General features: G+C 50.7%; 1 pseudogene; it reads right to left on the reverse strand.

Annotated features, from left to right (window-relative positions):
* Positions 1 to 10,183: 10,183 nt before the first annotated feature.
* On the reverse strand, positions 10,184 to 13,345 carry LOC138843724 (integrator complex subunit 6 pseudogene; annotated as a pseudogene).
* Between the last annotated feature and the right edge of the window lie 12,239 nt (positions 13,346 to 25,584).

Here is a 25,584-nt window from a genome sequence, read left to right on the forward strand (position 1 = left end):
AAAATAAAGATTTTTAAAAAACAAAACTGGAGAACCAACAGAAGTGCCCAATGAGGTCGTCATTACTTATTGCTCTGTAAGTTCTGGGCGAGGGAACAGAGGGGGTGGTGGGAGACCGAGCAGCAGGAGGGTCAGCACTGATCACACGGGGACAGCGGAGCCAGCCCTGGGAGAGCACACTGGAGGACATGGGCACCACAAACCCCAGCCAGGCACGCACTGAGCTCCCACAGGCCAGTGGCTTCCCCTGTGTGATGCCCTCGACCCTCCAGCCCCAGCAAGCCCACCACCTCAGCAGCTCATTGGCTTGCTGCCCCCACTGTGGCCACTGTAAGCACTGAGCTAGGATTTCATTTGTCTACCCCAGAGGCCAAAATACCAGTGAGAGCAACCTGGGAGACGGCACCAGGACACCGTCCCACCGCCCCTGCGGCTGGGGGAACCAGCCTGGGACGAGGCTTCCTTTCGTCACAAACACGTGCCCCTCTGCACAGGCACGGCGCCAGTCACTGGCGGGGACCCCACAGCCATCGCGCTCCTCCATGGCTCCCAGGCCAAGCAGAGAACAGAGCTAAGCAAATAAGGCCAAGAAACGAGAAACAAACATTGCGATAGGTCGAGGGAGCAAAACAGCAACACCAAAGAGGATGAGGGGCAGGTGAGGAGGAGAAAAAGCAGGAAATGCAGAACATGGGTGGGGCCATCGGTCAGCAAAAGGATGCCAAGCTCAGACCTGGGGCTGCAAAGACAGAGCCCACATGGGGAAGGAGGTGATGACAGGGAAGGAGGTGATGACAGGGGAAGGAGGTGATGAGAGGGGAAGGAGGTGATGAGAGGGGAAGGAGGTGATGACAGGGAAGGAGGTGATGACAGGGGAAGGAGGTGATGACAGGGAAGGAGGTGATAACAGGGAAGGAGGTGATCTCAGGGGAAGGAGGTGATGAGAGGGAAGGAGGTGATCTCAGGGGAAGGAGGTGATGACAGGGAAGGAGGTGATGACAGGGAAGGAGGTGATAACAGGGAAGGAGGTGATCTCAGGGGAAGGAGGTGATGACAGGGAAGGAGGTGATGACAGGGGAAGGAGGTGATGACAGGGAAGGAGGTGATGACAGGGGAAGGAGGTGATGACAGGGAAGGAGGTGACCACAGGGAAGGAGGTGATGACAGGGAAGGAGGTGATGAGAGGGGAAGGAGGTGATGACAGGGGAAGGAGGTGATGAGAAGGAAGGAGGTGGTGACAGGAAAGGAGGTGGTGAGTGGGGAAGGAGGTGACCACAGGGAAGGAGGTGATGACAGGGAGGAGGTGATGACAGGGAAGGAGGTGGTGACAGGGAGGAGGTGATGACAGGGAAGGAGGTGATGAGAAGGAAGGATGAGAGGGGAAGGAGGTGATGACAGGGGAAGGAGGTGATGAGTGGGGAAGGAGGTGATGACAGGGAAGGAGGTGATGACAGGGAAGGAGGTGATGACAGGGAGGAGGTGATGACAGGGAAGGAAGTGATGACAGGGGAAGGAGGTGATGAGAGGGGAAGGAGGTGATGACAGGGAGGAGGTGATGACAGGGAAGGAGGTGACCACAGGGAAGGAGGTGATGACAGGGAAGGAGGTGATGACAGGGAGGAGGTGATGACAGGGAAGGAGGTGATGACAGGGAAGGAGGTGATGAGAGGGGAAGGAGGTGATGAGAGGGGAAGGAGTTGATGAGAGGGGAAGGAGGTGATGACAGGGAAGGAGGTGAGGACAGGAAGGAGGTGAGGACAGGGAGGAGGTGATGACAGGCAGGAGGTGATGACAGGGAAGGAGGTGATGACAGGGAAGGAGGTGATGACAGGGAAGGAAGTGAGGACAGGGAAGGAAGTGAGGACAGGGAGGAGGTGATGACAGGGAGGAGGTGATGACAGAGAGGAGGTGAGGACAGGGAGGAGGTGAGGACAGGGGAGGAGGTGATGAGAGGGGAAGGAGGTGATGACAGGGAAGGAGGTGAGGACAGGGAAGGAAGTGAGGACAGGGAGGAGGTGATGACAGGGAGGAGGTGATGACAAGGAGGAGGTACCACAGGGAAGGAGGTGATCTCAGGGGAAGGAGGTGATGACAGGGAGGAGGTGATGACAGGGAGGAGGTGACCACAGGGAAGGAGGTGATAACAGGAAGGAGGTGAGGACAGGGAGGAGGTGATGACAGGGGAGGAGGTGATGAGAGGGGAAGGAGGTGATGACAGGGATGAGGTGATGACAGGCAGGAGGTGATGACAGGGAAGGAAGTGAGGACAGGGAGGAGGTGATGACAGGGAGGAGGTGATGACAGGGAAGGAGGTGATGACAGGGAAGGAGCAACCTCTGAGGGCTGGGGCGTCTCTGAGTGGGAAGGTTGGCTGCTGCACCTAATTCCTCCTCCATGAATTTTTGAAGCACCCTCGTATTTTCCATCAGCAGTCTGGTTGTTCAATGCTTTAGTTAGGGATGCATGTAATTGTAATACACACACTTTTTGTTTGAGAACTATTTCAACATAATTTGTTTTTGTGAACCAGTGGATCTCATACATGAAAGACAATTGTTCTAAAAAGGTGCTATCGGTTTCCAGATGTCCAAAGTGCCTACCTCGTACTCAGCAGAACCCAGGCTCCAGCATCAGGGTCAGTGGGTGGCTGGTTATGAGACTAGGCCGTGGGGGGTGGGCACCCAGCTCACCACGCCAGCCTCATGTAACCTCACAGTCCGTGTCGAACACATGCGTTTTCTCTGCGAGGACCGTAGGAAACTGTTCATGTGTCTGTTTAAAAGTAAAACTTTTATGGAAGTGTCATATACATAGAACCAACCCAAGTGGATGCCTTGATGTGATTTCTGGAGGGCTTTTTAATATATATTTTTGTTTCTAATAGACACATCCTAATTGCCCGTATGTATGGGTACACTGTGGCGTTTTGATGCATGCGTACTTTGTGTGATGATCAGATCAGGGTGACTGGCACCTGCCACCTCAGACATTCACCATTTCTTCGTGTTGGGAGCGTTCAGCACCCTCCCTGCTGGCTATTTTGAAATACTCAATGCACTGGAGGGGGTTTAATAAGAAAAGAAAAGGACAGCTTTGTCTGTTAGGGAGATGGCTCCGGCTCAAGAGCAGGGTAGCCAGGGAGAGACAACCTGGGGGCTGCCTGAATGCCCAGGTCCTCAGCCCAGGTTGCCATAAGGGGCAGCAGGTGGGTGGAGAACAGGCAGGGTTTTCCCTGGCATTTGGCAGGTCTGGTGTGGGGCTGTGGCAAGGCCAGATCCCAGTAATGTGGCCCTGGATTGCACACCTGGAGTGAATGTGGTGTCCTGTATTTAAAACTCCCAAGATTACAAATTCAAAAATTACAAAGGAAAAATTAAGGATGGGACCCTGAAGGGGTCCACCACAGTCAGAGGGCCCCTGGCTGCGGGGGATGGACAGGGGGTCTGCCACCGTCTGCACGCTTGGCGATCTGCTTTAATTCCCCCGGTTCTCACAGCAATGCTGAGATGTCTTCATTCCCGGTCCACAGAGGCAGAAACTAACTCCATTTATGGACGGAAACTGAACCGCGCAGTGAGCAGGTACTTGGCAAGCAGGAGTCAGTTAGGTTTACAACTCAGCAACGTGGAAATCGAGAGGCCAGGCAGCCCGTGGACGTACAAGCCTGGTCTCAGGCAAGAGAGAAAGGCTGGGGTCCTTGCCACAGGATCTGCAGGGAGGCGACCCAGGCAGAGCCCCTGCCGGGCGGGCGAGGCCCGGAGGTGACGAGGGGGAAATCAGGAGAGGCAGGAGCCACGGGAGTTAAAGGAGAAGCTGCAGAAGGGCGGCCTGGTGTGTCCCTCACTGACACAGGACCAAGGACCTTGACTCTCCGACAAGCTCGGACAGGAAGGAGCCTGGGAGGAGAGAGCTGCTGTTGAGGAAAACCGCAAAGTCCTCCCTGCAGGGACCCTCTTAAAAAGCGAGAGACACGCAGACTGGAAGAAAAGTCTCCAGGGAAGCACTTTGGAAATAAAGCAATTCACAGGTGACCGGGTCCATGGCTGATGGGAGGAGACTTTCAGGTTCATCCCAGGTCAACACCATTCAGGAAGAAGACCAGGATTCTGCAATGCAGGACACAGGCACACACACCCCTCAGATCCTGAAGACGCTGCACTCCAAGCACACTGCGCACGGACTTCTGCTGTTCTGCACCAAAATAGCCATTTATCACTGCTTTTCCCCATGAAATCTCTACAGGACCCTCCGACAAACGCAGCAGGACTTCTATACCTGTTTTTCTTTTCAGGTTCATAGAAGCGGGTCAAACACAATCCGTGTTCACGACACATGCATTGCTCAATATAATTCACTTCTTTGTTCAGTTAGTCAGTTTTGATAGAAGCACCCACAAGCCCACTGCTCAGAACACCAAGCCATGCATTAGCCTTGCAAAGCCACCCAAAGTGACTGTGTGAGGAGACGGCCACAGCGTAGGCGACAGCAGCAACTAGGAACTCCCGGCTGTGGGGGCGTCTGTCAGGTCAGCAGACTGTCCACGCTAAGGACAGCACAGTCCCGCCGTCGCCGTCGCCAGGCGCACAGCTGCTGCTCCCGTCGCAGTCACGTCCAAGAGTGACCGTCTGAGGGGAACTGTGGAGCTGAATTATCCAGGGAAGGGAACTCAAGACTTGGGTGGGTAGCTGAGGTCACGTGCAGCCTGCGGCTGAGGGTGGAGGAGTGGAGCCAAGTGGAAGTGTCCCCCAGACAGACTTCTCATCGTGCCGGAGGCGAGGAAGTTGGCCAAATGAAAGGAGCGACTTCCCCAGACACTGAAGGAGTGAGCTCTGTCACCAGCGGGTCCCGCGCCGAGGCTGGGTGGCGGCAGGAACGCTGCAGAAGGGACCCCTGACCTTCTTCATGGTTCCTGTCCACTACCTGCCCTGCTCAGCAGCCTCCCTTTGCCGGGCCTTAGACACACCCAAGGCCCCAAAGCCGACACAGAAACGGGCTACAGGGAGCGAGGGAGGGGCGATGAGCCGAGAGACTGCCAGCAGGCTCTGTGCTACAGCCTCCCACCTGAAACTCCTCTCCATCCAGTGTCCACGCACCACGGCGGCAGGCAGGACGCCCGCTGCCCCACCACACACAGGACACGCCCAGTGCCCCACCATACACACAGGACACCACACCCAGGACATGCCCAGTGCCCCACCACACCCAGGAAACCACACCCAGGACATCACACACAGGACACATCCAGTGCCCCACCACACCCAGGACATCACACAAAGGACATGCCCAGTGCCCCACCACACCAAGGAAACCACACACAGGACACCACACACAGGACTCACTCAGTGCCCCACCACACCCAGGACACCGCACCCAGGATACCACACACATGACACGCCTACTGCAACACCACACTCAGGACACCACACACAGGACACACCCACTGCCCCACTAGACACACAGGACACCATACACAGGACACACCCACTGCTCCACCACACACAGGACACCACACACAGGACACACCCAGTGCCCCACCACACCCAGGACACCACACACAGGACATCACACACAAGACACACCCAGTGCCCTACCACACACAGGATACCACACACAGGACACACTCACTGCCCCAGCACACACACAGGACACCACACACAGGACATACCCAGCGCCCTACCACACACACAGGACACCACACACAGGACACTCCCACTGCCCCACCACACCCAGGACACCACACACAGGACTCACTCAGTGCCCCACCACACCCAGGACACCACACACACAGGACACCACACACAGGACACACCCAGTGCCCCACCACACACAGGATACCACACACAGGACACACTCACTGCCCCAGCACACACCCAGGACACCACACACAGGACACCCACTGCCCCATCACACACAGGATATGCCCCAGCACACACACAGGACACCATACACAGGTCACGCCCACTGCCCCATCATACACACAGGACACCACACACAGGACACCCAGTGCCCCACCACACACACAGGATACCACACACAGTACACACCCAGTGCCCCACCACACACAGGACACACCCACTGCCCCACCACACAGGACACCACACACAGGACACACCCACTGCCCCATCACACAAAGGACATGCCCACTGCCCCACCACACACACAGGACATCTCACACAGAGGATACCACACACGGGACACGCCCACTGCCCCACCACACACAGGATACCACATGCAAGACATGCCCACTGCCCCACCACACACAGGACACTACCCACAGGACATGCCCAGTGTTCCACCACACACACAGGACACCACACAAGACACGCCCACTGCCCCACCACACACACAGGACACCACACACAAGACACATACACAGGACATGCCCACTGTTCCACCACACACAGGATACCACATGCAAGATATACCCACTGCCCCACCACACACAGGACACTACCCACAGGACATGCCCAGTGTTTCACCACACACACAGGACACCACACAAGACACGCCCACTGCCCCACCACACAGAGGATATGCCCAGTGCCCCACCACACACACAGGACACCACACATAGGATACGCCCACTGCCCCACCACACACACAGGACACCACACACAAGACACACACACAGGACATGCCCACTGCCCCACCACACACAGGACACTACCCACAGGACATGCCCAGTGTTTCACCACACACACAGGACACCACACAAGACACGCCCAGTGCCCTGCCACACACAGGATATGCCCACTGCCCCACCACACAGAGGATATGCCCACTGCCCCACCACACACACAGGACACCACACACAGGACACACCCAGTGCCCCACCACACACACAGGACACCATGCACAGGACACCACACACAAGACACACACACAGGACATGCCCACTGCCCCACCACACACAGGACACCATACACAGGATACCACACACAGGAAACACTCAGTGCCCACCACACACACCAGACAGCACACACAAGACATGCCCACGGCCCTACCACACACAGGACACGCCCAGTGCCCACCACACACACAGGACACCACACAGGACATACCCAGTGCTCCACCACACCCAGGACACCACACAAAGGACACGCCCAGTGCCCCACTACACACACAGGACACCACACACAGGACACATCCAGTGCCCCACCACACACACACAGGACACCACACACAGAATACCACACACAGGAAACACCCAGTGCCCCACCACACAGGACACCACACACAGGACATGCCCACTGGGACACCACACACAGGACACCACACACAGGACACGCCCAGTGCCTCACAACACATATGATACCACACAGAGGACACACCCACTGCCCCACCACACCCAGGACACCACACACAGGACATGCCCAGTGCCCCACCACACACAGGACACCACACACAGGACACATCCAGCGCCCCACCACACACACAGGACACCACACACAGAATACTACACACAGGAAACACCCAGTGCCCCACCACACAGGACACCACACACAGGACATGCCCACTGGGACACCACACACAGGACACCACACACAGGACACGCCCAGTGCCTCACAACACATATGATACCACACAGAGGACACACCCACTGCCCCACCACACCCAGGACACCACACACAGGACACGCCCAGTGTCCCACCACACACAGGACACCACACACAGGACACATCCAGCGCCCCACCACACACACAGGACACCACACACAGAATACCACACACAGGAAACACCCAGTGCCCCACAATACACACAGGACACCACACACAGGACATGCCCACTGGGACACCACACACAGGACACCACACACAGGACACGCCCAGTGCCTCACAACACATATGATACCACACAGAGGACACACCCACTGCCCCACCACACCCAGGACACCACACACAGGACATGCCCAGTGCCCCACCACACACAGGACACCACACACAGGACACATCCAGCGCCCCACCACACACACAGGACACCACACACAGAATACCACACACAGGAAACACCCAGTGCCCCACAATACACACAGGACACCACACACAGGACATGCCCACTGGGACACCACACACAGGACACCACACACAGGACACATCCAGCGCCCCACCACACACACAGGACACCACATAGACATGCCCAGTGCCCCACCACACACATGACACCACACACAGGACACACCCAGCACCCCACCACACACAGGACACCATACAGACATGCCCAGTGCCCCACCACACCCAGGACACACCCAGCGCCCCACCACACACACAGGACATGCTCACTGCCCCACCACACACAGCTCCACCGGGGGACACTACTCTCGCCACTGGCGCTGCAGCCCCCCAACTCCTCCCCATGTGTTCCCCGAGGCCCCCACCTGGATCCAACATAGGGGAGATGAAACGCTGGTGGGGCGGCAGCCACCACTCCTTCTTGGTGTGTGAATTGTGCTCTCTTCAGGGAAACCCTGCTCTCCTTCCCGCTCCTCACCTATGTCTCTGCTTCGGATTCCCCTCGGATGCCAGGACAAGAACTTTCAGCAGACCTAGCTGGGAACCCCATCTCCACAACGACAGGTCCCGGGGGGCCTATGTTGGAAGGAGGCCTCCATCACTTTGCCCGTGCCTCTGCTGCCCCTGAACCCACAGGCAATACCTTTCCACCCACTCCGTGGGACCTCTCAGACGCCTCCCCGAGCACCACCATGCACCAGATTGCACTCTGCTCCTCCACAGACTCGCCTTTGGGTACCCAGTGTCTCTTTGGGTACCTGGGTCTTGAAAGAGCTCACTGAGCCGGCGCCACGGCTCAATAGGCGAATCCTCCGCCTGTGGCGCTGGCACCCCGGGGTTCTAGTCCCGGTCAGGGTGCTGAATTCTGTCCCAGTTGCCCCTCTTCCAGTCCAGCTCTCTGCTATGGCCTGGGAGGGCAGTGGAGGATGGCCCAAGTGCTTGGGCCCTGCACCCACATGGGAGACCAGGAGAAGCACCTGGCTCCTGGCTTCGGATCAGCGCGGTGCGCCAGCCACATCAAGCCAGCCGTGGCGGCCATTGGAGGATGAACCAACGGCAAAGGAAGACCTTTCTCTCTCTCTCTCTCTCTCTCTCTCACTGTCCACTCTGCCTGTCCAAAAAAAAGAGCTCAAAGAGAATGCTCACTGTGAAAAAACTATGCACAGATTTCAAGGGTCTTTTTTTGTTTGCACCAGAATAAACTTTGAATTCCATGAACTTTTTGAAGTATGCTCATATAAGTCATATTTACTCAAAAGTCTCCATATCTATTTTGTATTGTTCGGGTTCCTTGGCCTGAGATGCAGTTACTCTGCTTCCATCTCTGCTCTGCCCTGTCCACACTGGCGCCATCCCCAGATCTTCAATGTTACCCATTGAAGAACTCGAGACGTTGAAGGCAAGAGACACAAACACAACCAGAGAAAAACATCCTCTCTCCTCCTCCTCCATTGTAAAAGTAGGGTAGAGCCGGGGTCTCCTGGGCTTGTGTCTGGGTTCGAGAGTAAGGTCCACCTCTTCCTAGAAGCAAGGCTCACGTGTTCCAGAACCTCCCTGAGGCTCCCACTCATAAAATGCAGACAGCAATGATCCCTGCTTCATGGGTGAGGAGAGCACGGGAGGTGCTGACCCCGGGTCCAGCACGGGGCAGGTACAGCCGGAATCACACGGGAAAGCACAGCACACGGACAACTGCTGAACACACTCCTCACAGAGGAGCCCACACGTGAAGAGAGGCTCCTCTCTGTAGTCCAGCCAGGAACATCTGTCCAAGTCCTGAACAGACCTGCTGCGCACACACTCAGTCTCCCTGTCTGTATTCACTGGGGCTTGGCCACATCAACGCGTATATGAACACACTCTAGGAGGTGGTACTGCAGCATGGTGCATCTAAGTGTATTTATGCTAGGGTGCGTAGTCCTGGAAAGATGTCCAGAGGCACAGAATTCAGTGGCAGTGAATGCTTTTGCTGGATCCCATAGAACTATACATGCATGTACACAGGCACACGCCTGTACACACATGTGCACACACATGCATGCACACTTGTACACACTGCATGCTTTGGGTCTATGTACATTGTGTAAATGTGTGCTGATCTCACCACAAGAAAAGAAACTGGCAAGTGAGCAGGGAGCTGTTTAAAGGAATATGAGTCTCATTGTAAAGTTCAATTTTTTTTTAAATAGAGCATTTATTGATGGAATAACAAAAGTGCTTTTCTTAAATATTCTTCAAAATACATTTGTACAACTTACAATAATATATCCAAAATAACTGTATATACAAAACATTACCCAGTTTTAATGTATGTGCTTTTTTTCCCAAAAAATTACAAAGTAACTTCTTTTTAATTTTTTTTTTTGCAAAGTTCAACCTTAACAGAGGTGACAATTTTAAAGGTTGGTTTAAGAAAATAGAACCTGAGGGAAATTGACACGCAAGAGTCAATGACAAGCAAGAGATTTGGAGGAATTATTTTTAGTTTGTTAAATAAAAATGTTTTTTAGAGTGATACTTTTCACATTACAAAAATAAACCAAAATGAAGAAAAGGTCACTGTAAAATGATGGAAAAGGATCTGTAGACTTGCTCTTAGTATTTCAAGTAGCCAACAATGCATGTCAAAAAAATGAATGCAAGATCACAACAGTCTTGTATTTACTTTGTATTTGGAGAAGACAGTGAAATAAATGGCCACATTCTATTTTCTTTTAATTGCTATTAATGTGGTTGATCTGATTAGCTCTTCGATGAATTTCATCCAAGAAGTTCTCCAGTTGTTCTATTAGCATTCATTTTTTAAACCTTGATGCTTCCTTAATGACATCTTGTAAAAATATTAGTCTTGTTTGTAAACTGCCTTGCACATGCTTCAGTAAAGTGAAGATTCTTTCATATTTTCTTCCTGGTTTTCGGATCTCTTTCATTATTTGTGCTTTTAGTTCAGTGTTGACCTCTTCATGGCTTCTGCAATGCATCAATTTCTTTCCTTTGTTGAGTGAAGATGCTGGTATGTTCTCCTCAGCACACTGTTCTTTATCTCTTGGTTCCTCATGATTTTCTAAAAATCCACCAACACTGAGGTCATTAGTTCCTAAATGATCATGACCAAGAGCTTCTGTATGATTGGTTGGTCGTTCCAGTAAATTGGCTGGAGAAGATGATGTTGAAAATTCAGTATCCATAGCATTTGGTGTAACATCTGATGAAAGTTGGTCTGCAACATGATTTTCAATCACATCATCTATTGTTGAATCATTAGTGGTTTCTGAAATTTTATGAAGAGGAAGGGGTTTAATAAGATCTGGCTGTGCTTGAGTCATAGGTACAGGTGGTCCTTTTCCTCCAATATGATTGTTCACTACAGGATTCTGTTGTCTGCCTCACAGGAGGGGAGACATACACCGACGTCTTTTAGGGATCCCTTGCATATTTGGTTCTCCAGGTCGCTTATGTTTATTTTGAGGTCCAGCCACAAATTCACCTGCTTCATCTATCATCATACCCTTTTTATCCAGCTTAAATGGGTTGCCAAATGTATGCAACCTTCGAGGTTGATCGGGATCAAGTTCTCGTAGCGGAGAAGGTACTTGCTTGAGGTTTTCCTGGTAATTTCCCATTTGTGCTATAGGAACACTGTGCACTTGATCTTCATCCTGTCCTTTAAGAAATTTACGGGTGCTCTTCAAAAGATTAGATCGCATTCTTGTCAAGTGATCCAAAAGATTACGTCTTGGGATGTCATGAGCATTTCTAAATGTCTGAGGCTTCAAATCCTTATTTAGCAAAGCAACTTGGAACCCAGTGTATTCCTTCATGTTAAGATCTAGCAGTCCGTGAGGGACATCCTCTGAAATTCCCTGGAGCAGTTGTTGAAAATCTTTCCTATATGCCATTGATAAACCATGTGATCGACTTCTGACTTTAATACCAGTTTCCTGTACTTCTTTTTTGCCTACAGATCCAATGACTCGATCAGATTCTATTTTGGCCTGTTGACTCAACTTCTTGAGGTATGAAATGACACTGTAACTAAGTCCATATTCCATACTGTCTGCTATCAGATTAGGTGCTCCCATCATTCTAACGGCTTTCTTCAAAGGCCCAAGATAGTAGGGAGGCATTGTCTTCAAATAATTTTCAAATGACTGTCTCCATTTCAATGTTGGTTTTGCTTTATGCACTTTAAACAAGTCATCTAAAAGGGGAAGAAGGACTGGATAATTGTAAGGCATCACAAATAAATTGACACAATTCAGTGCTGTACTGGCTTTCAAGTAACCAAAAGGATGACCAAGTTCGCTATATTTTGCACTATTGCTCACATATACCTGCCAACATGTTTGAGGAGATTTCCTTTCCAGGATAAACTGAGTCAGTGGTGAAGGTTCCAACTCGTATTTGTCAAAAGGCAGTTTATCAATAACCATTGGTTCACAGTCTGTGCAAGAAAACTTCACTACAGGATAAGATGTACGAGGTGGTAGTGTGGGAGAATTCTGGTCTGGCCAAAAAGATTCTGGAACAGGCCAATGACCTATAGGAACCCCTGTTTTAGGATTTGGTCTGACATATATGAGTTTGTGACAGCTGTGCCAAGGTTGAGATCCAAAAGGTCTTGATATATCTGGCTGTCCATCTTCTACAGGGGAAGGATCTGGTCCTGCTTTTTCAAAGTTTATTATCACCCCACTTTGCACTTTCTGCACCAATGACTCCAGACACTGATTAAGCATTCTTGGAGAACACACAGAGTATGAATGGCCGCCTGTCACTTCACACATTGGTGTGATGGCAGAATCATCCAAAGGCACGCCTGTCAACTGTTCTGATTCTACTGACATGGTACCAGGCAAGCACAACACTAATGCAAAGAGTCTCTGATCCCAGCGGAAAGGTTCCTTGGTCAATTCACTTCCAGGCAAAGGAGAATTAAGAGGTAAAATGAGCTCTTCCTGTACTCCACTGGTAGTAGTCAACTTGCTCCCATCAGCAATTGTGATAATTATTGCTGGCTCCAAGAAAAAAGGGTTTCTTCCCTGCCCATAGTTGTCTATGCCAGTTACTAATCTATTTAAATTTAATAAATCAAAAGCTGTCCTTAGGGATTGGCCAAGAGTCGTAAGTCCTTCAGCCTGAAGGTTTTTCAGTTCATTCATAAATGTTGCATGGTTTTCTTTCCATCTGGCCTTGATAGCACAGGGCGGCTCTTCGAAAGTGACCAGCATATACCTGTCTCCTCTGCTGGCAGGGTCCCGGGCATGGAGCGATCGCTCCCCACACACCAGCCCCGGGGCCGGAGCCCGGGCCCGGGCTGAGCCCGGCTCGCAGCGCCCGCCCACCCGCCCGCCCGCGCGGTGGGGGAGGGGGTCCCCGTAAAGTTCAATTTTTCCATAAAGAAGGAACTCATATAGTACCTTGACGAAAGAGGAAGATGGCGCGGAGGGGGGGTGGAGCTTGCTGCTCTAGTCTAGGAGAAGATAGTTTTTAAAAAAGAAGTGGAAAGAGTGCAGTCTCAGGGAAGAGTTAGGAAGAAAACAGCAGAGGAAACTCTACACAAACTGGAGGGACACAGGGGACCTATGAGGAGCCCGAAGAGCCCAGCAGCCAAGGGCCTCCGTGGCAGCGGTGGAGAGGGAGGTGAGACCAGACTGCAGCAGTCCATGCACTGGCAGGAGAGCCGCAGGAGAGGCTGGAGGGAACCTGGCTTGGAGCCCCTGGGGGAGAGCGTGCCTGTGAAACTAGAGGTGAGAAAACAAAGTGGGGGCACGTTTTCTCTCTCCCTGGTCACCCTGCAACTGCACCCTGGAACAAGCTGATGGAGAGCGGGTGCCACTTTAGACATGCATAACAGCTACACCAGCTCATGTCCGGGCCAGCAACCAGGCAAGTGGAGACTCCTGAGTCTGGTGGGGAGAACAGACAGGGCTGAGTGCTCATGACGGTGGGAGGCTTGTGTGCTGGGACTAAGAAAACACTGAGGCTGTGTGGGAGGGCTCAGGGTGTGGCTGGGACTTTGGGCAGTCACTGTGGGAGGCTCCACACAATCAGGGCTCCCTGGGTACCTGGCGAGGGACACTGCTGGGGAATCTGAGCTTCCGCTGAGGACTGCACAGATGCTTTGTGTGGTCCTTGTGGCAGAGCAGACAAACAATACACCCAGTGGGGCCAGCGCCCAGCCACTGGTCTCCTTTGAGGAGAGGAGCTCAGCTGACAAGAACCAACCTCCCCTCCCCTCTGATTAGAAATAAATAGAGCCGGCATCGCGGCTCACTAGGCTAATCCTCCGCCTTGCGGCGCCGGCACACCAGGTTCTAGTCCCGGTCAGGGTGCTGGATTCTGTCCCGGTTGCCCCTCTTCCAGGCCAGCTCTCGGCTGTGGCCAGGGAGTGCAGTAGAGGATGGCCCAAGTGCTTGGGCCCTGCACCCCATGGAAGACCAGGATAAGTACCTGGCTCCTGCCATCGGATCAGCGCGGTGCACCGGCCACGGTGGCCATTGGAGGGTGAACTTTCTCTCTGTCTCTCTCTCTCACTGTCCACTCTGCCTGTCAAAAAGAAAGAAAAAGAAAGAAAGAAATAGAAGGAGATTTACCTCGCCACACCTGGGTGTGTCACCTCAGACACACACCCTGGAGCACTGAACAGAGCTCCTTGGCCACACCCACCATACACCTCTAGCTATTCCCTGAAAGCAGACACTCCATTAATCCACACAGACAAAGTCCAAAGCTAAAAGCTGCCACAGAGGGAAAAAAAAAAAAAAAAGAAGAAGAAACTGACAATGATCTCCCCAAACGCCGAATAACAAATGCACCAATTCAAGAAACGAGAATAAGGAAGACAACATGATGCCCCCAAAGAACGCCACACTTTCATACTAGACCCTTCTAAAGTTTTCAATGAACTTGGTGCTTTGGAAAGTGTGAAAGTTGCTAGTGAACTCCATTCTCCTCCACCAGGAGAAGGAACTTGTTAATGACGCTCTTGCAGAAAACCCAGGACTCGTCAACAAATCTTGTTTTGAGGATGGGTGGCTGATCAAGATGACACCCAGTAACCCTGCAGAACCAGATGTACTAATGAGTGAAGAAGCCTGTGAGAAACACATAAAATCTATTGAGGAATGAAAGTGGAACCCTTACATGAACTAGTGTGGAATAACTGAATCCACACAGTTATCTTAAATTAGTGCTGGACAGGACTTAAAATAGCAACTTTTAGCAATACAGATGGGAAGAAATACTACTTTCAACTCTGCTACTGGAAGAAAATATACCCTAATATTGTAATGATTGCAGATGAATACAATACGCACCTTTTTCACAGTACCTTATGATTTCTATACTAGGCTCTAGGCACTAGTATTCAGAATACATAAAATTATCTGTGGTAAAAAAAAAAACTAGTTATACAAATAATGTAATTCAAGGATAACATTGTTATCTTAAGCCTTATGTACTATTATTACTTGCTTATACCCATCACTGGATTGGAGTCAAAATATGTAATGATCTTTCCATTGGAGGTAACTGGGAGTGCAGAAGAGTTTTTGAGTTGTACAGTGCCACAGAAAGAACAATACCATCTTAATTTTGCAATATCCTGTATTTGCTGGTGCTGTTTTATACAGTGAAGCAGCAGCTCTGTGGCAAAATAAGAAACAAAATGAAATCGTCAACTTCCTCATTAGAAAAAAAAAAACACTTTGGAATAAATTTAACAAGGAATGTTAAAGATCTCTACTATGAGAATTCTAAAACATTAAAGAAAGAACTACAAGAAGATACAAAAAAGTGGAAAAATCTTCCATGTTCATGGATTAGAAGAATCAATATTATCAGAATGTCCATTCTTCTGAAAGCAATTTACAGATTCAATGCACTACCAATCAAAATACCAAAGACATTCTCATCAGATCTAGAAAAAATGATGCTGAAATTCATATGGAAACACAGGAGACCTAGAATAGCTGAGGAATCTTATACAACAAAAGCAAAGCTGGAGGCATCACAATACCAGATTTCAAGACATACTACAAGGCAGTTATAATCAAAAGAGCCTGGTACTGGTACAAAAACAGATGGATAGACCAATGGAACAGAATAGAAATGCCAGAAATCAATCCAGGTATCTACAACCAACTTATATTTGACCAAGGAGCTGAAACCAATCCCTGGAACAAGGACAGTCTCTTCAACAAATGGTTCTGGGATTTCCACATACAGAAATATGAAGCAAGACCCCTACCTTGCACCTTACACAGGGAAATGCAAGTCAAAACTACAATGAGGTTTCACCTCACTGCAGTTAGAATGGCTTTCATACAGAAATCAACAAACAACAACTGCTGGCCCAGATGTGGGGAAAAAGGTACCCTAATCCACTTTTGGTGGGAATGTAAACTGGTAAAACACTATGGAAGCCAGTTTAGAGATATCTCAGAAATCTTAATATAGACCTACCATATGACCCAGTCATCCCACTCTCGGGAATTTACCCAAGGGAAATGGAATCAATAAATAGAAGAGTTATCTGCACCTCCATGTTTATTGCAGCTCAATTAACAACAGCTAAGACATGGAATCAACCTAAATGCCCATCAACTGAAGAATGGATAAAGAAATTATGGGATATGTACTCTATGGAATACTACACAGTGGTTTAAAAAAATGAAATCTGGTTATTTGCAACAAAATGGATGAATCTGGAAAAAAACATACTAAGTGAAATAAGCCAGTCCCAAAGGGACAAATACCATATGTTCTCCCTGACCTGTGATAATTAATAGAGCACCTAAAAGGAAATCTGTAGAAATAAAATTGACACTTTGAGAAGCAATGACTTGAACAGCCCTTGTCTTGACTGTCGAGGAAGTTTTTTTTTTTCTCTTCTTCATACTATTTGTTGAACTCTTTACTTAAGATAGAGTTAATCATATGTGTATAAAGAGAACTGAAAATAGATCTCAGTAAAAAACAAGAGTGGGAATAAGAGAAGGATGAGGAAGTTTGTAACTCCAAAGCTGTATAGTTCTGTATACATTCCTACCAACTTACTTCTAAGGGTACAGTTTAAAAACTTGCCATGGGACCCCAAATCCCATTAACCTGGGTGGTTAAAACACCATCTTAAGTGTTAAAGTGAGCATATTGTGTGTTAAAGTGATCATACAGATAGGATTAAGTATTAAAGGGATCATATAAAAAAGATCAAATATCTGGTAATAATAATAGAATTAAAAAGAAGAGAATGTTCCAGCATGGAAAGTAGTCCACACAGCAGACTCATAGAACGACAATTGTTTTAAATGGCACTCTGACCTCAGAATGAGCCCTTGAGGTATTCTGGTCCAGTTGAAAAGCCCATGAGAGCATTTCAGCCACAGAAAGCTAAGACACTGTAGCAAAAAAAGTTCCACATGAATGATCTCTGTGAGAGACCCCAGGGGAAAGAAGGGGCCATCAAAGAAGGATGTATTTTTCTCTGAATGGAGGAGAGAACTTCCACTTTGCTTATGGCCTTGTCTAAATACTGATGGAGATTGTGAACTCAAAAGGCTTCCATAGCCTTGGCAGCTCATGTCAAGAGCCTCGGGTGATCACTGATGTCATTTAACAACAGGAGTCACTGTGCACTAACTTCCCATGCAGGACCTCTGTCCTCAATGAGTTGTATTATGAGAATTAACTGTAAAACTTGTCCACAGTTGGTGGGGTGTGTATGTGTGTGTGTGCACCCGCAAACTGTTGAAATCTTTACTTAGTATAGAGTTGGTATTCTGTGTATAAAGTTAATTAAAAATGAACCTTAATGGAGAATGGGACTGGGAATGAGGGAGGAAGGAGGAGGTGGGGTGGGAGTGTGAATGGGAGGGTGGTATGATGGGAAGAATCACTATATTCCTAAATTTGTTCCTATGAAATCTGTACTCATTAAATAAAATATTATTACTAATATTATTTTAAAAATAACTTGACAATACTCAAAAACCAATATGGGCTGGCGCTGTGGCATAGCAGGTAAAACCACTGCCTGCAATGCCAGCATCCCATATAGACGCTGGTTCAAGTCCTGTCTGCTCAACTTCTGATCCAGCTCTCTGTTGTGGCCAGGGAAAGCAGTGGAAGATGGCCCAAGTCCTTGGGTCCCTGCACCCACATGGGAGACCCAGAAGAAGCTCCTGGCTCCTGGCTTCGGATCAGCCCAGCCCCGGCTGTGGCAGCCATCTGGGGAATGAACCAGCAGATGAAAGATCTCTCTCTGCCTCTGCCTCTCTGTAACTCTACCTTTCATATAAATAAATAAATCTTTAAGAAAAAAAATCAAAAGAAGTAACAGCACAGCCCCTGCCAGGGTTCCTGGGTATCCAGCTGCCATGACCCTACGATTTATGATGGAACAGGGACTTAAAAGTCTAACCACAGATGCCCTGAAAAGGAAGGCAGGGGCATGCCTGAGCCAGCACACCTGCACGGAGCTCTAATGCACCTGGTGGGGGTGTGTACAGAGCCACACCCACCAGCCTCTCTTCCTGCACCTGCTCACGCGGCACAGATCTGATGACAGTTGTCAGACCAGAAGCAGCAACAGAAAAATGTCTTGGTGACAGGGACGACAGAGACCTGAGCTCCCAGCCTGCTCTCCCTCAGCTGGCTTTGCGTGCCGGCAATCAGCTTAACTGTGAGGCTGGGGTGACGCGGAGGGCCGATGCCCAGGGCTGTCAGCCCCTGCAGATCACAGGCTGCTATGGAGCAGAAGGGGCTTCTCTACAGGTACACAGCACGTTCAGGAGGACTTTACACGCACACAGAGCATACCTGCAATTACATGTATGTGAATAGCACATCCTTCCTAAGTCAGCTGGCAGAAATATATACACAGTGCTTATGTATACACATAGCTTTGTGTATGTAAACATTGTGCTTTATGCATCACTCACATTTTTAAGGTCTGTTAAGTGTCCATGGTCGTGTTGATAGTTTTATCACTTGTCTGTGTCCCAAATACAAATTTTGATGGGTGGCCATAACTGACAGATGCTGGCTTTCAGTCAAGCCCATAGGGATGAACTGTGTACTCTGGAATTCCGCAGCTGAGATGCCCTTTAAAGAATTATTTGTTTATTTGAAAGGCAGTGTGACAGAGAGAGAGAGAGGGAAAGAGGGAGCGAGCGGGTGAGATAAAGAGATCTTCCATCCACTGGTTTACTCCCAAAATGTCTTCAGTAGCCAGGCCAAAGCGAAGAACTCCATCCAGGTCTCCCACGCGGGTGGCAGGGACCCAACTGGCAATTTCCCAGTATGCACGTGAGCAGGAAGCTGGATCAGAAGCAGAGACAGCGTTGATCCCCGGTACTCCAGTATGTCCCAGGTGCTAGCTTAACCCTTCACCAGATGCCTGCCCTGAGGTATGTGTGATACAGGGTTAGAACGTGTAATTAGAAACAGGGCCAGGCCTGGGTGAAACAGACGAGGTGCGTGGGGGGAGCTCCAGGCAGGTCCCTGGCCCCCACAAGGTCTCCTCTGGGCTGGTGCTGTGAAGACAGCAGCCACATCAGAGCACCAGCTGCAGCCGGCTGCTGCTTCCCGTGCAGTGCCCTGCTCATGCCCCTGGGAAAACAGCAGGTGCTGGATCACGTTCTTGGGCCCTGGTCACCGCTGTGGAGACCTAGATGGCGTTCCCAGCTTCAGCCTGGCCCAACCCCATTGCAGACATTTGGGGAATAAACCAGTAGATTTCCCCTGCCTCTCTTGCTTTCTATCACTCTCTCAAATAAATAAATGTTAAAAAAAAATAAGAAGAAAGTCCCTGCCTTCCTCTCATTACCCTCTGACCACCAGCACTGCCTGCTCACTGCCAAACGCTTGGCCTTGCAGGTGTTAGCACATGCAAAGAAACGCCAGGACCACAAGCCGCGAGAGCACTAAGCCAGTCACCGGATGCCGCTCCTAACAAGTACGGTGTCTTCGAGGCCAGCCAGACGTGACCCCTGGGCAAACTCTGCCATCACCTACCGGGTCCAGGCCAGTCCAGGCAAGTCCAGGCCCACCCTCTAGAACCCAGGGCACTGCACTGACATTCCCGCAAACATTCCTCAGTGCTGTGTTCTTTGACTACACCCTGTATCAGGGGTCCCGGGACTGCCCTCTGTCCACGCCGACTCAGTGTGGCAGGCGGGCGCCTGGGGCTCACAGGAGTGACAGGTCTCCAAAAGGAAGGACACGTCTTCTCATTCACGGCTGCTCTCACTCGGAAAGCTGGGGTGGATCACGGAGCTCACGAGAGTGCAGCTGCACTTCAGCGAGACAAGCTGTTTCCAGGTCAGCACACGCGGAAGCCAGGGCGGGGACTTGCAGAGCCCCAGGCTCAGTGATGTACGGTTGTGTGCGGAGACGCAGGTGAAGCTCAAGATGGATAGTAATATTATATGGTGGCATATATCCTGTTCACATCAGGCCTTCATAATAAAAGCCAAACACCAATCTCCAGGCCCTGTCTTAAATCTGCCATCTGAGGTGCTGACTGTAAAATAAAACGATCCAAATGCCGGGTATCTCTACGCTGCCTTCCCCTGAGACACTGGCACGCAGAGAACTTCCTCCTTTTTATTTATTTACTTGCAGTCAACAGAAACGTAAATTAAATGAAATACCTCAGTGTTATGTGGCCTGAATAAAGAACACACCTAATCTGTGGCTCCGTAGACTCTGTAGACAGTACAGACGACCACCTGCATAGTGCTCACATCCGGTGCACTTTCCACTACTTACTGACAACGGAATCTGCCGATAGCAATAACGGGTCAAAACGAATCCTGCAAACCGGCAATTTCATATGCTGCAAGCGTGCTAGGACACACAGTACACGTGTAGCGGGTCTCATAGTGACTTTTGAAACCAAGCATTCCTGACAATTCATTGCGCTTTCAATCATTTCTTCAGGATACTACGGAAGCAGACCAACACAACCAAGGTAGCTTGGCGCGGAGAAGTCACAGATCATAAGCAAGGCTTCTTGTTTCCGCACACGTACGAGCAGTCATGAGAACGTGGGAGGCCCCACTTCCTGTAAAGGCATGCCCACACACGCTGTGCCTTGCAGGGGCAGCACGTCTGGGGTCGGGCCCTTCTCCTCTCCCCCAAGTGCACATTTGTATGCAAACTCGGGTTAAAGTCAAGGTCCAGAGAGTCCTTGGAGGGGACGAGAAGCCCCTGCTCGCTGCTCACTCCTCCAGAGCCCGAAGTCAGATTCTTCTCAGGCTTCCACGGCTCCTGACACAAGCACCCGCTGCGACACTCACCCCGCGAACTGTAACAGCTTGCTGACTGTGCTTCTGGTGCACACACAGGCAGTTCTGACTGTAACACGTCTTCTGGTTGCTGTCTTCCTGAGAAGAGAACTTGCCTTATTCATCGGGGAGGGCCCAGCCCCCAGCCCAGGCTGGGGCACTGACAGAGCTCTGTAAGCACCGGGTGAATTCAGTGGGCACTGGAAGCAGAAACATGAGTGGGCAGAACAAGAGGGGGCTGTGGAGGGGCGGGACAGTGCGGTCACCGGCCGTTGATGTTGGAGATTCTGAGTCATCAGTGGAACCAGCTCCTGCCCCCTGGTGGCCTGTCGTTTCTCCCATGCATTCACTCATCCACTCAACCCCTATCTACGCAGCGCCCACTGTGGTTTGCGATGTCCTCACGGCCTGCTGTGCTCTGACATCACGACACATGGTCCTGCTGTAACCTGTTACGATTTTATTTTATGTACGCCCACAAAGACTCCTACTTGGACTTCAAGCTGAAGTTCAAGGCAAACACTGAGTCATTTTAATTGTACCATGTAAATACAATCTTTGCACTAAGTAGCTTCACTTTCCTTAAGACTTAGAGGTTTACCCTTGGACCCATTTGGCTGAACTCTCCAACTTCTCCTGGAATATGCTAAGTGGGCCTCATCTGCCCTTGAGAGTTTCAGGCCCGCGTGGAGACTCCTGGGCAGGGTATTAGGTCTCTCCGCACTTGAGCCGTGCTGCATGTCTTGTTTTCCTTCAACAGATAATTCTCACTTCTAATATGGGAACACAACTGGGAAATCGTCCACACTAAGTCTTAAAGCATCGTGTTAAAATGACCACCTGTGTGGTTATAATAGCATCCCACGGCCCTTCCGATCAGTGACAGAGAAGATCTCAGAAGTATTTCACAGAAAAAGGACCACGCCCACTCAAAGGAAGATCAGTCCGCAGACGAGTCTTAAAGCCGTGTGAATCGTAGACTTCTTCCTTTCTTTCCCACTTCTACGTGATCTCTGGATGGGGGAGGTCGTTCAGGAAGAGGTGAGCACAGAAGACTTGGAATAAAAATAGAAAGGGCTGCCTTTCCCCTTGCCATTTCGCCTTATTAAGCTGACAAACGCTTCGGCCTGAAAAGTCTGCTAAAAGAGACCTTGTTCTACTCACAGGTCAAAGCAGAGCAGCTGCAAAATGAGCTGGACGAGGCTGCTTGTCCCCTCCAAGCTGCCTCTCGGTGGCCTTCCTGCTGGAAACGTCCCACCTGACGCTGGGCTCAGCGCTCGGCTCACGAGGAAAGCTGGCTCCACGGGAACCGTGGCGGCCTCACCACCAGCGCTGCGGCACCCTTCACGGGCAGCCCCGGGCTTCCCACGTGGCAGTCACTTCTGTTCTCTCTCATCCCTGCACCTCCTTCTTCTCCTTTGCGTTTTCACACAAAAGATGAGGACAACGTCGCCGCCACGTCCAGGCTCAACCATGCCATCCTTTTGGCCATTGCTTATCTGTGTGACGCGCTCCGTGAATCTTTCTTCCTAAGCCAACGCCTCTCGTCCATTCATCATTCCTGTCGCTTTTCTGTGGTTCCCTCCGAAGCTTCCAACGTCATCTGCTGAGTGAGGTGCTCAGAACCTCAGATGCAAGGTGCTCAGAGTAAGGCCAGCCCTGGCCACCGCCCCCTTATGCGGCATTGCCCACTGAGAACCTGTCACGTCCCCCCCTCCCGTCCTTACTTCTTCTGGACAGCCACCAGAAAGCCCCTTGTCCAGGGAGTACTTCTGGGGTGAGTTCAGCTAGATACTTGTTTACGTCTTTCTGAGAATAGCTTCCCTTTTTTTAATCTGTATTTCTGATGGGTTTGGGTCTTTTCAAGCTATACTGCTATTCACATCCCGCTGGCCACATTCCCAGCTGCGTGTTCTCAGCCCAGAACACGAGCCGTTCTTCTCTCCCTCTGATCATTAATAAGCAAACGAAGTGCACACCATGGTGACGGCAAATAAATACAGGGGAGTGGGCTGCACACGCCTGCAGATCCAGGCTGAGTCCTCCCCAGACGCCTGCTTGCACAGCCCGGCTCCCAGCTGCTCCAAGGAGCCAGCCCTGAGCCCCGCTCGGGACACACGAGCAGCTCCCAGCCAGGCCCACCCAGGGAGTCAGGCCTCTCGCCAACCCTGCCTCCGCTCTGCTCCCAGCCTGCCCACTCCTACCCACCCTGATCCAGTCATGGTGCCGATCATTTAACAAACTGTTACTCGGGCTGCAAGTGCCTGAATGCCTGGGCTAACACACACAGGGAACAGACCCGAGCTGTTGAAGCCACAGGCAGCTTTCTACCTCCTCAAACAGGCTGGCTGTCTCGCCGCACACACAAGAACCCACTGCACCGAGCACTGCACTGCAGGCAGCTGCTGAGGGCAGCAACCACGGGGAACCGGCTTTCTTGGTTACACACGGCAAAGAGTAGGAGGAGAAAACTGTTCTCCAACCATGAATTCAAAGTCCATGTGGCCAGCCTGCCAGGGCGCTGGGGGACAGGTGCTGCAGCCTCCCCCCCGGATCGGTCACTGACAGGAGCCTGGGGTTCCCACATGGACTTCGGGCTGAGTCCTGGAGTGGGGGAGAGGCTGATGTACCCTCAGGAAGGCAGAAGGGTTCAGCCTGACTCCGTTTCACCATGGACCCATGAACTGGCTGTACTTTAGCTCAGTCCAGAGACTACACAGGCTTTCAGGTGCCAGGGGTAGTTCAGCTTTGACTTGATGAGGAGCTGTGTTCACAGCCTAGGCTGCCTCCAAACCTTCCCCAGGGTCAATGACTCCTGGAAGGGGTGATGTTGACAACAAGGACAGGACACCCCTACTGCACCCTAAAAGCCACCACTTATCCTGCCATGGTTGTCTCAGCCTCACTTGCAAGGCCCTACCAAGCAGAGGCAAGCCCAGGAGACAGGGCTTCACACCTGCCCCAACCTTGCCACCGGCTGGAAATCAGATAGATGCCCAGGTTTCTGCCAGAAAGTTCGGTCCATCACAGCCAGACTCCACGTCGGTGTCGTGTGTCGGCCAGGGGTGGAAAGGGCTCTGGACATTTGGACACACTTCAGACATATGTGAGAAACCCAAAGTTTTTAGAAATATTTAGATTGGATTTCTTGAAAATTGGAATATGTGAGAATATTTGAATGGCACTAGAAATATAAAGCACAAGGCAATTGGGACACTTTCATATAATTCCTACACAAAGCAGAATTTAAAGCTTATTGAAAATATGTCCCTGCTACACACACACACACACATATAGACACATGCATATATATACACATACATGCATACACACATGCATGTGTACATATATAAACACACATGTACACATATACACATGTACACACATTCACCTAGATTTACACACACATGCACACATGTGACAACTTTCCCATTCAGCAATAGTGGGGTCCCGCTGGAAACAAGAGTGAACGCCAGCACTCATTCTAAAGTGCGTGTGTGGTTCCGGGAAACCACCCTCTTCCCAGCAGGAAAACCTTGGAAGTCAAGGCAAAGCTATCTGCCCACCTAACAAGGAGGAGAAAGGCTGCCCGGTTGGAAGAGACCCGCAGTTAACTGGGTGGGTGTTGATCCTGTCGGCTAAGATGCCTGCATCCCACACTGGAGTCCCGGGATTCCTTTCCTGGCTCCGGCTCCTGAGTCCAGCTCCCTGCCAGTGTGCATCGTGAGAGGCAGTGGTGATGGCTCAGCTGGGGTCGTGCCACCACACGGGAGACTCAGGCTGAGTGCCCTGTCCCTGCTTTCCGCCTGGCCTCATCCTGTTTCAGCTATTTGGGGGTGTGAACCCGTAGATAGGAGTTCTTTGTTTCCCAAATGAACTTTTTAAAATGTTGATTAGATTTATAGGCAGCAATTGTAGGGATGCTGGTCTCTTTAGTGAAAAGTTTTCAGAATAATACTGAAGGGGGCCAGTGCTGTGGCGTAGCAGGTAAAGGCACCTGGCCTGCGGTGCCTGTGGCCCATATGGGTACCGGTTCGAGTCCCACTGCTCCTCTTTTGATCCAGTTCTCTGCTATGACCTGGGAAAGCAATAGAAGATGGCCCAAGTCCTTGGGCCCCTGCACCCACGTGGGAGACATGGAAGAATTTTCTGGTTCCTGGCTTCAGATCGGCGCAGCTCCGGCCATTGCGGCCATACTGGGAGTGAACCAGCAGATGGAAGACCGCTCTCTCTGTCTTTGCCTCTGCCTCTGCCTCTCTGTAACTCTGCCTTTTAAATAAATA

This window comes from Oryctolagus cuniculus, chromosome 9 (genome assembly GCF_964237555.1).
Source record: "Oryctolagus cuniculus chromosome 9, mOryCun1.1, whole genome shotgun sequence".
Lineage (NCBI taxonomy): Eukaryota > Metazoa > Chordata > Mammalia > Lagomorpha > Leporidae > Oryctolagus > Oryctolagus cuniculus.